The following is a 10,482-nucleotide window of genomic DNA, read 5'->3' on the forward strand; positions in this document are numbered from 1 at the left end:
GTGCCATTACTCATTCTTTTCGTCTCACCGACTGTTGGACGGCGCTACAATTATTGATCGCGAAACCTTATTGATGTGCAGTTTTAAGGAGCACTGCCTGGAAAGATTGAGGAGCCTTTGGCAGATCTTAGAGCGCATCTCACAACATTCCACCCGGTTGTTGCTGCTCGGGCCAAGTCAACATGAGCGGCGGGACTCGTCTCTACTGTTGATCTGCAGTATTTATTATGTTTGTCCTTTGATATTTATTTGTGCTGCAGATCAAATTGTGACTATAATATTCGCTGATTCTTCCTGCACTGGGGAGCTTGAAGCACCGGGGGAGTGCTGGTGTTGTTTAGATATCGGACAATTACCTCCTGAGGTACAAAGTGGCTAAAGGCTAGCAGGTTAGCATGCTCACCTCAGTAGATATTTCTGCAGCACAACACGTGGACGACTATTTGACACAAGGTCAAAACTGTTAATTCTTCACGTTCTGTTCATGATTTAAGTTATATATTTGAAAGTTTTGGGATAAATAGCACCTTTAAATATGTCTTTCGCAGACGTATCTGGTGGTTGTTAGTAGCAGCAGCATCCATAAGCTCTGACAAAGACATCTTACATTCTTTTTTTCTTAATTCTATGAAATTGAAATGGGAGACTTTGCAGTTGCAGCTGACAGTGCTCTCTCCACCGTACACAGAAGCCATCATTTATTCAGATCACCAGTCTTATCTGCCAGCAGGGCTCCAGAGGCGTCAGGCGGAACGCGGTTGTTCATGTTTCAGTCAAAACAAAAAGAACTTCGCAAAGCATTGGTCAAAAGTTCATCTAGAAGCAGAAGTGCACACATGCGGCCACCCCCCCGCTCCTGACACAGCCAACCCTGCACACATGCTCATAAACATCCACACTTAGTCGACAGAGAGAGAACGGACGACAGTGACGTCTTAATATCCGAGCCTTTTTATATCAGTTGAACCCCGAAATGATGTGAATACAGATGGCTGGAGATCCAGGGCCCCGGCAGTCTGACAGAGTGACTCGGGATGAAGAGAGAAATAAAGAGAGGGGCGAGAGGAAGAGTTTTCATCAGGTTCATGTCGAGTCGCAGCTGTTGGCGCGTTGGTGAGTTTCCCAGAACTCAGAACTGCTCTCCTGGGAGAAACCAGCCACTGTTGCCGGAGCCGGACAGCTAATGAGCTGCCTTCTCACACTCGGTCTTGCCTCCGTTCTCGCACCATCGACTTCAAGGGAAAGCAACTTGTAAACGTCCAGCGTCGCATCTCGACTGCACTGATAATGAGGTGCCATTAATCAAAACATGGCATGTCAAGGGAAATGATGTGTTTGGGAACATACTGATCCAGCTTCTCTGCGAGGGAAGCTTCATATTTCGCAAATAAAATCAGCCAGCAGCTTGTGACTTATCGTGACAATGCAGGCTGAAGCAACAAAGGCATCAAGGGCGAAGGATGAAAACATGTCATGGTTTCATTTAAGCTCGCGTTTGTAATGTCACATGAGTGGCATCTAGTGGTGAGGAACACAAAACAGCAGACCCGTGGTTCTCCTCATGCAGGAGAACATTTTCAGTTTGCAGAGTTAATGAAAAGTTACCTTCTTTATTACTTACTTACCTGCGCAGTACAGCCTCATGGTTTATGACACTTGTTGACAATGTTAAAACACTTAAACAAAAAGTTACTTTCCTAAAATGTTTGCAATTACCACTTCATAGTTATCGTATAATATATATTTTGTTTAGTTTGCCTTAAAGGTGCAATACGTAGGAATCGGCCACCTATTGAACTCATACTCCCCCCAGTTGGTTTCCTTAGTTAGCAGTGCAGTTAGCGATGACATTAGCTGCCTGGACTGGGAGCTCGGGGCACAGGGGGAGTGTTGGTAACGTTTTAATATACTCTCTTGAGCTACACTGTGGTGATACAAGACAGGGAAAGCAGGGGCTAGCTGGTTAGCATGCTAACTTCATTGGATATACTTAGATGTCTCTGACAGCACAAAAGTGTCACATACTGATGATTACACTGGGCACGATTCAGTCTTATAGTATTACATTTTGCACCCTTGACTGAAATATTTGTTTGCAGAAAATGTGTTTGCTCTTGACAGTATAGCTTTTTTACAGTAAATCTGGTAAAATGTCTCACTGATGCACCATCGCTCTCCAGCGCTCTCACATGCTGCATCTTTCAGCAAGTTTAAACAGTCAAACCAGTGCAAATCTACTGAATCTACACAGGTTTCCCTAAAAATCTATATTTCTTTTAGCTTTAGCTTTCATTGAATGAGACCCAAAAATACACTTTTCTTATTTCTGATAGCACTTTTAAGGTTGTATTAATGCTCATTTGACTGTTATTGTGTGCTGTCCAAATATCTAGACAAAATGCATGTTTTATTGCATGCCAGTGAAATGAAGTGAATTTAACCAACAGTAATTCCCCCCCAAAAAAATTCCCAAACAACTTTGAAAGCGACAGTTTCTAGCAGTGACTGGGCTGCAGGTTTAGGATGTTCCCCTGCACCAACACACCTGAATCCAATGATCAGCTCGTCACCAAGTGCTGCTGAAGCCTGACAACAACTCATCAATTCAATCCAGTGTGTCGGAGCAGAGAAAGCACTGAAAAACACTGGTTTAAAGGGCTCCTTCCTCACAAACCAGGAAAGCTACACTGGCAACAAGTGGAACCGTGTTTCATCAGATGGTTTACCTGTTTGAGGCAAAATAAGTCCTCCAGGTTAAATAGAGGACAGCATGAGTGGAAGTATGAGCTACTGAAGAGCTAACTCGAGACATGAGACGACATGTTGACGCGTCACGTCAGAGAGGCACAGGTGTAAATAATTACAAATCAAATCAGATGACTTGTGGATAAATTCATCCTCCAGGAGCGGCTTCAGTTCCTTGTGCATGCTGGCTCAAGAGTCATCGTTAATGTTATGTGAAACACCTTTTCCCCCTTCGACAAGTCAGAATATCTGCTGTGAAAAGTGCCAGTTGATTTCTATGGATTTTGGTTTAAGCACAAGTATCCTCCTGGAGGACACTGGGTTGTATTTCTGTAGCCTCATGTATAAAGTACACTATCTATATTAAAAAAAAAAAGAAAAGAAAAGAAAGAAATGTCCAGCAGAGGTCAGCAAATCCTCACAATGGTCAACACAGTCACACCAAAATGTGACACTTCCTGCTTTTCTTCCATGGCGCACTATAGTGGGGTGTTAAGAAGCTTCAGCTTTACATTCCTTTTTTTCTCGATCACTTGTTCAATTAACTTTTTTCCAAGACAAATTCACGCTCATTCAAATGAGAACAACAACCGCTGATCCATCCTCTGTTCCTTCCTTTACTATCCTGTATATCTGTCGCTGTTCTCCTTTTCATCAGTGTTTTCAGATATTTAATTTAATTCAGGGTGAGCACGTTGCTTTGATATAAAAAGTGCATCGTCAGCCACCAAGGCACAGCACAATCCAAGTGTGTTTTTTTTTTTTTTTTTCTTTTCCTTTTCCTTTTGGTACGACTGAAACATTTCTCGCTTGTAGAAGAATTTCCATGAACAGGAAGGAACTATAGGTCCAAAGCCAACATCGGGGGTTCAGCGAGGCTGCCTTTGTAGCTGCCCCAAAAGCACTAAGTTTGGGCAGGAACCCAGCCTGGACGCTTTGAGCCCTCCAGACCTCACTTTCAGCGTGTTTGTTATTTAATATCCAGTCACTCAATAGCACTAATGAGAAAAGGGATATGTAAATCCCAAACTATTTCAATCACGTTTGCCTAATGTATACACTTCCCTATGGGGAGATTAGTTCCTCTGCTGTGTCCAGGCTCTGTTTAGAAAACACATTCTTTCCAGGTATGAAAATGTCGACCCCTGAACCCACAACTGGCATCCCAACGCAGGCGTTTAAGGTAACAGTTGCTGTGATTATGATTATTGCAGTTGGATTGTGATGCCACATGGACGTTGCTTTTTGATAACCAGCTCTACCCGCTCACCGCTGTGTGAACCGCGCACTCGTCTCCAGGAATGTGCCCGTGAACCGAGGAACCAGAGAGTTTAAGGATACTTGCAACAGATCCAGAGCTGGACTTGGCCTGAGGGAAGCTGCGGTCTGTGCTGCCGACGGTCACTGAATGATACTCGGTAGATTTCTGTGCATGTGCAAATGCATCTGTGCGAGCGTTTATGGGCTTTTTTTTTTTATTTTTCCGTTTCAACATTTTTCGCCACACTGACTGAAATATGAATATTTGAACCTTCTTGCTGACTTTCAGTGAATGAAATTAGTATTCTCACTGCTAAACTTTTCTCTAATTATATGATTCAAAGCAACTTTATGTAATTTTTTACCTTGAAATGACATAACACTGTTTTGACGCACAGAGTTTTGTTTGTTGCAAGCACTTACACACGACAAACTGTTGCACACTGGGGATATTTATATTTACAACAGTGGTGTTGTTCTACATAATGTTTCTTTGTATAATTTCATATTCTTTTAAGCTACTTTACTATTTTATCTCCTCTGCACGCTTAAGTCTTAATTGCAATAACAGTGACTTGAATTGTGACAGCTGACTCAGTGTGTGGACGTATTTTTTGTGTTCCTTTAAATTTGACTTTTACAAATTAGCTGAGTGCCTGTAAAATCTCTCCTTGTAGCCCATGGTAAGGGCAGAAGTAGCCCCTGCAATACAGGTAACCTGGATGAACACTAATCACTCATTACTAAAGATCTGAATCTTTTTTATATACGTTTCATTTAGAAATAATTTGTATTATTTACTAAAGCATTTTTGCAAAACGTCACTGAGAGTTATGGATTTGTGGGAGACCTGTTGAACTGGTGAGTATTTTTCCCAGCAGCAGTACAGTGCAACGCGGGCTCAGCTCAAAATAAACTACAGCATCCAAGTTATCGTCTGAGTGGTTTCAGTCAGGTATTAGGTTACGTTACCATAGCTAGCTCGATCTAATGGAATCTAGTGCACCGTTTTCACCTGTAAAAGCTCGCGTTTTGCACGCTGGCAGGACTACGGAAAGCCGCAATAAACCGGCTGTGCAACACAATGCACGATAGGAATCAAGGCTCTGTTCATAATAATCAAAGGAATATGTCACCGTGCACAACAGCGAGGCCTTTTCATTGCATTATTTTCGACTAATAAGAAACATAGCAAAACACCAGTCATATCTTTAAAGAGCCCTAATCATTTCAAGTCAAGTATATATATAAAAAAAGAAATGACCCCACAATCAAATGTCATGCTGTTTTGTTCAGGATATTGTCAATTTGCTGCGTCCATGCACGTATGCGAACTGTGTGCATGTGCCCTCTGGTGTAAGTGCGGGAGAGAGAGAGAGAGACGGAGAGGCAGAGAGAGAGACGGAGATCTGTCTTGTGCGCGAGACTTCCTGTTACTCTGTGGAGATGACACACTCTTCTGTTAGATAGGTGATTGGGTTACAGTGCGGGACTGGCAGCCTCCTCTCAGGAGAGAATGGAGGCTCTTTGTGGCAGGATGAGCTGGACACTCTGAAAGGGAAGGTCGAGCCAAACAGGGGAGGGGGGGGGGAGAAAAGAAAAAAGAGGAGAAGAAGACGGGAGGGAGGATGCATAAATTGGCGAGGAGGGGCGCCAGGAGGGGAAGGTTGACAAAACAACATCCACACACGAGCCCCGCGGCCCTCTCGGTCTCCGCTGTCTCCCCGTCAGCTCTGGGCGGCTGTTTGTTGGCTGTTTGGGTGGTGTCCTGGTTCCAACGCCGCTGCCAACGGACGCCCAGAAGAAACAGATATTTGTGTTTGCTCTCGGGGCATGAGGAGCTATCCCAGCCCTGTTTACAAGGACTGGGCGGTGCCCCCTGACCTATCATCTTGTCCTCGCCTTTCTGTCTCTCTCACAAAGAGATTTACACCAGCGAGGTTCTTTCTGCCCGGCTTGTTTTACGCACACACCAACTGCATACTTCTCCCATTGTGCCTGAGTTTATGGAAACTGTATGGAAGGTGTGCTCTGAGATATGCTCTTGCAGGCATGTAAACAAAGGTGGGAATTGTTTCTTTTTAGGGCTGCAACTAACCGTTCTGCTCACCACTGATTTATCTATCATTTTCTCAGTGAATGGCCCCAATGGCAACTCAAGTAATCGATTATCAAATTAGTTGCAGATTAAACATTGTAGATCTACACGTAAAAAGAAAGAAAGAAAACTGCTCAAGCTGCGAATTTTCCAGAGGGATAATTAATGTCTGCATATGTTTTTTTTTATGTATGGAAGAGGATTAGGGCCGCTGATTAAAAAAAGACATCTGACTCAGAACTCTCACTTTTTTAAGAAATGCTGGAGGGTCAAATTTGAGCATCTTGATAAATAAATACACTTTCGTTTACACATGATCCCTTCGCGTGTGTCTGTGCAACATTAATGAGGTCAAACAAACTTGTTTGGTTTTTTTGACTGAAAACCTCTTAACATGACTGAATAGCGTTCACACAGTCTGAGCTGGGTTCCAGTCCCCCTCCGGTGGCATCTCCTCCCCGAGTTCATCTTCTGACATTACAAAGACGGCCACAGCCTGACAATGGAGATAATATTTTCCCTCCACAATGGTCTCCCAGTCTGAGCTCTGGGCGAAGGCTCAGTCTCTGTAAGTAGCCCGGGTTTTCCCATCCCTGTCAGACAGCGGCCCAGCCCAGTGGAGAAATGAGTCCCCAGGTTGCTTAAAGGCCCAACCTGTCAGCGGTCCAGAGGGATTAGCCATTCACAGCCTCCATATTGTTCTCCAGGCCACAATAGGCAGCATGGGGCCCGGCCCTTTGTCATCAACTCTGTTGTGAACTTCTGCTGGGGCAACAAAAGTGTAACACACCTGCAACTGTGGATTAGATCCTTTTTTTTCTACCCTCTTTTCTCCTCTCTCTTGTCTTCTCTGACACATTGCCCATGGCAGTGTTGGCCACATCAAAAGTAATCTTGGAGACAAAAAAAACAAAGAAAAAACAGGTTCTCCTGGTCAACACCCCGAGCAATGGTGGACAAGATATGTTGATTACTGTCCTTGTGTTGCACCACTGTCTTCTTCTTGTGTTAAGCCCTCTATCTGTGATTTAAAAAATAAAAGATTAATCAGGTTGTTCCATATTAAGAATTCATGTTGTTTTAATCAATCTAACTAAATGTACAGACCATCACTACAAGTCCAAATAAACGTCAGGAGGGATTTATTTTCCGGGCATCAGTCTTATTTTGACGTTCCTGCGTCACCTTTGACCTCACGGAGAAAATATTCTGTCAAGTGTCTCTGAAAGCCACGTCCGAGCAACTAAACCCCAAATCCAGCCTTTTTTTTTCCGGAGAGGTTTGAACTTTCCCTGACCACCCCAGAAATCAAAGTGATTTCACGGTCATCGTGCAGAACGTGATGTCCTAAAAAAGCCGCGGTGGAAGAGAGAAATTTATTGAGATGTGGTCCCGTTTCTTGTTTATTGCCTCCGAGGGACGTCTAGTCTGCACAGGTGCAACAAAAAAATGTGGGTCCTTCTAAATTTTGAGAAGATAAATAGCTGCACTTTGGTGTGATTGTGTTTATATCGGTATTGTGTTTGTACTTAGCTGCTTCAAAAAGACTTCCCCATATCAAACCTCTTCGATGACACTGAAAACGCTCTCGCTCCCATTACTCATTTAAACGTTGTTGAACTTAAGGTAGAGCTGAGGTCGAGTTTAGTAACGTAGCTGAAGCCTCGTGACTAATTCACGCGGAAACATGAAGAACTTAAAGGGGCCCTGTGAAGTTTTTCACCACTAGTGGCAGCTACTGAGCAACGTTTACCAGAGAGGGTCCACGTTCTGATTTGCAATGTGGGCGACACAGTAAAAAACAATCCTGGCTTATTTCCCTGGCCGACAGATGGCGAAGGCTCGACGCTAAAAAACAAAGGAGTGCCCTCGAAAAAGTAGTGAAGAAGAAGACCGATCACCATAAATAATGCAACCCCTTCCAAATGAATCTTAAATTATTTAAACAGTGTCTTCTTAAAAAAAAAAAAAAAATGTATATACCATCAGCAATGGACCAGCTGTGTCTCTACTGTACTTGTAGTATTTCTAGGTGAAGCACAACACCTTCAAACGACACAACAAGTCTTAAAACAAGGTGTCCATGAGTGTGCATGATACTGAGTCAGTGCGTAGATTGTAAAAATGTGCCCCCATACCAAGCTATCCCTTTAGGGTAATTGTTAGAGTCCTTCAATCAGACATCATATCTTTAGGATTAGTTTTATGGTGCATCCAGTTCCAAATTGCTGAAGAGGGGATTGTCATTATGGCCCATGATGGTCTCTTTGGGCTAACCTCGGGGTCACCATCATACACCAAGACACAGCTGACAGCCAACACTCGGCCAGTTAACGCTGTTTGATGGATCGCCTGTGCGTGTAGGCGTGTGAGTGTGCATTCAGGATTGTGTGTGTGTGTGTGTGTGTGTGTGTGGGAAATATGTGTGCATGAGTGTCCCCCTGGAGAGCCTCTATGGCCGGATGGTGTATCAGATGGCACGTTAATTACTCAGGCTTCAAAAGGGGGCTGTCCTGGGTAGAAGTGAGTGGAGGGCTGATGGCTGCGTGGTGGTCAGAGAGGTTGCCCGTGGGGAAAAGGTGCGGGGATGGAGAGGCACATGTGGGGAGCTACATGTGATCACACAGACATGCGCCCACTCACACAGGTGAGCCATCACATCAGACCCGTCACGAAGCTCTTTGTAGCTCTCCCTTTATGTAGTCTCGTCGTATTTCTTTTCATAATGTGACATTTCAGTGGCCATACAGACCCCATTTCCAAATAAATTTTTAAAAAAAACTTTTTGATTGAAAAAAAAAAACATTCTTGTGGTAAATCATATTATAAGATAAAATAATAGTAACATAATTTTGAGGGGAAAAAAGTCAAAATTATGAAAAGTTACAATGATGAGACAGTTGGTCAAAAATCATGAGGTTAAAGTCATAATTTAGAGATTATAAATTAAAATTGAGCTCAGACAACTTTGAACAGAAGGTACAGAGTAGGCCATGATGCGAACAAAACAAATTATTGTATTCTTATAACAACATTTATGGGTAGTCTTCAAAACTTCTCACCATGCACCATCTCTCTACACGCTCCACTGTCTTCATTGCCAGTCGCTGACTTTGTCTGATTCTTTGGTGCAAGGGAACATTGCAAAAATGCCACTTCAGCTATGATAGCGGATCAAAACAGTGATGTCGAGGGCCACAAAACGGAAACAATGAGCTGAAAGACGCAAATAAACTTTGCAGAGCTTGTGGAAGCTACAGTCAGACTGTAATTCACCTCATATGAGCATCAACATTTGCAGCGCTCATAGTCGTTTGGTATCATAAAAGTATAATATTAATAGTAAAAATAATAAGTAAAATCTCAATAGTATGCACGATGTATGTATATGTCCGTCCAAGTGAGCATTGGCTGTTCTTCTGCAGCCAAAAAAAAAAAACCTCAAGACAGTCGAGATGGACACCGGCCTTTGACCCCACCTGACCCTGACCATCCCCCCGCCTCTCTGTCTGCTACCACATCACACTCAACGCACAACCACACACACACACACACCCAGAGCTTAGAGTTCCCAAAGCCCTCTCAGGCCTCCTTCTTCTGTCCGTCAGATCAAAGCTCGCCGGGGGTTGAGAGGGACCTGACCCGTGGGAGAGGCGGAGGACCCTGCTGTTTGGCTAGTCGGCGGTGTGGAAAGAGACAAACAGGCAGCTCCAGCGACGGCCCCGCGATCCTCCCCCGGGCTGATGGAGCCCTAAATCCACGGAGGATTCTCAAGGCCACGCATGACAGAGGAGGTCGTTTGTTCTGTCATCATCACGCACACACACACACACACACTTGAAGAGACACACACACACACACACACACACAGTTTCCTTCTCTCGCCGCCTCTTCCTTCCTCTCTGCATCGGTACGACACATTCTCTCTCCTCCTCGGCTCAGTCGTCTGCGTCACACGGTTGCCACGCAGACACTCTTCATCCATCATCTTTCTCCCACCGTCTGGGCCTGTGACACTGATTAATTTGAGCCACATAATGGAGACACAACTAATATCAGGGCGACTCTCCTGCACCCGCTCATTCGTCGTGATGCACCGGAGGAACATGTTGAAGTTGCGGAGAGCGTGAACTTTATGTACAGTTTACAAGTCAAAGGCACCACACGCCATTTCTGCTGCCAATCATAACAAAACCAAAGAAGTGAGTAGCGTGGGATCATGGGAGTCGTCTGCAAGCAGCAACATTGCTTATGAAAATCCACACGGTGCCAAATTGCACTGAATGCCGATTTCTGCATAATGTTGCCCTTATTAAAATATTAGATTTATCTGCGTTTGTAAATTGCTGGAAAAATCTGGGTTGATTTAAGCGCAGAGC

The 10,482-nt window shown here is 44.0% G+C and overlaps 1 long non-coding RNA gene across 1 annotated transcript; it reads left to right on the forward strand.

Annotated features, from left to right (window-relative positions):
- Positions 1-3,034: 3,034 nt before the first annotated feature.
- LOC119008918 lies at positions 3,035-4,591 on the forward strand. Its single transcript, XR_005071588.1, has 3 exons — positions 3,035-3,151; positions 3,873-3,928; positions 4,045-4,591. It is a non-coding gene; the product is annotated as an uncharacterized LOC119008918 (long non-coding RNA).
- The last annotated feature ends 5,891 nt before the right edge of the window (positions 4,592-10,482 follow it).

Source organism: Acanthopagrus latus, chromosome 19, assembly GCF_904848185.1.
Source record: "Acanthopagrus latus isolate v.2019 chromosome 19, fAcaLat1.1, whole genome shotgun sequence".
Taxonomy (NCBI): Eukaryota; Metazoa; Chordata; class Actinopteri; order Spariformes; family Sparidae; genus Acanthopagrus; species Acanthopagrus latus.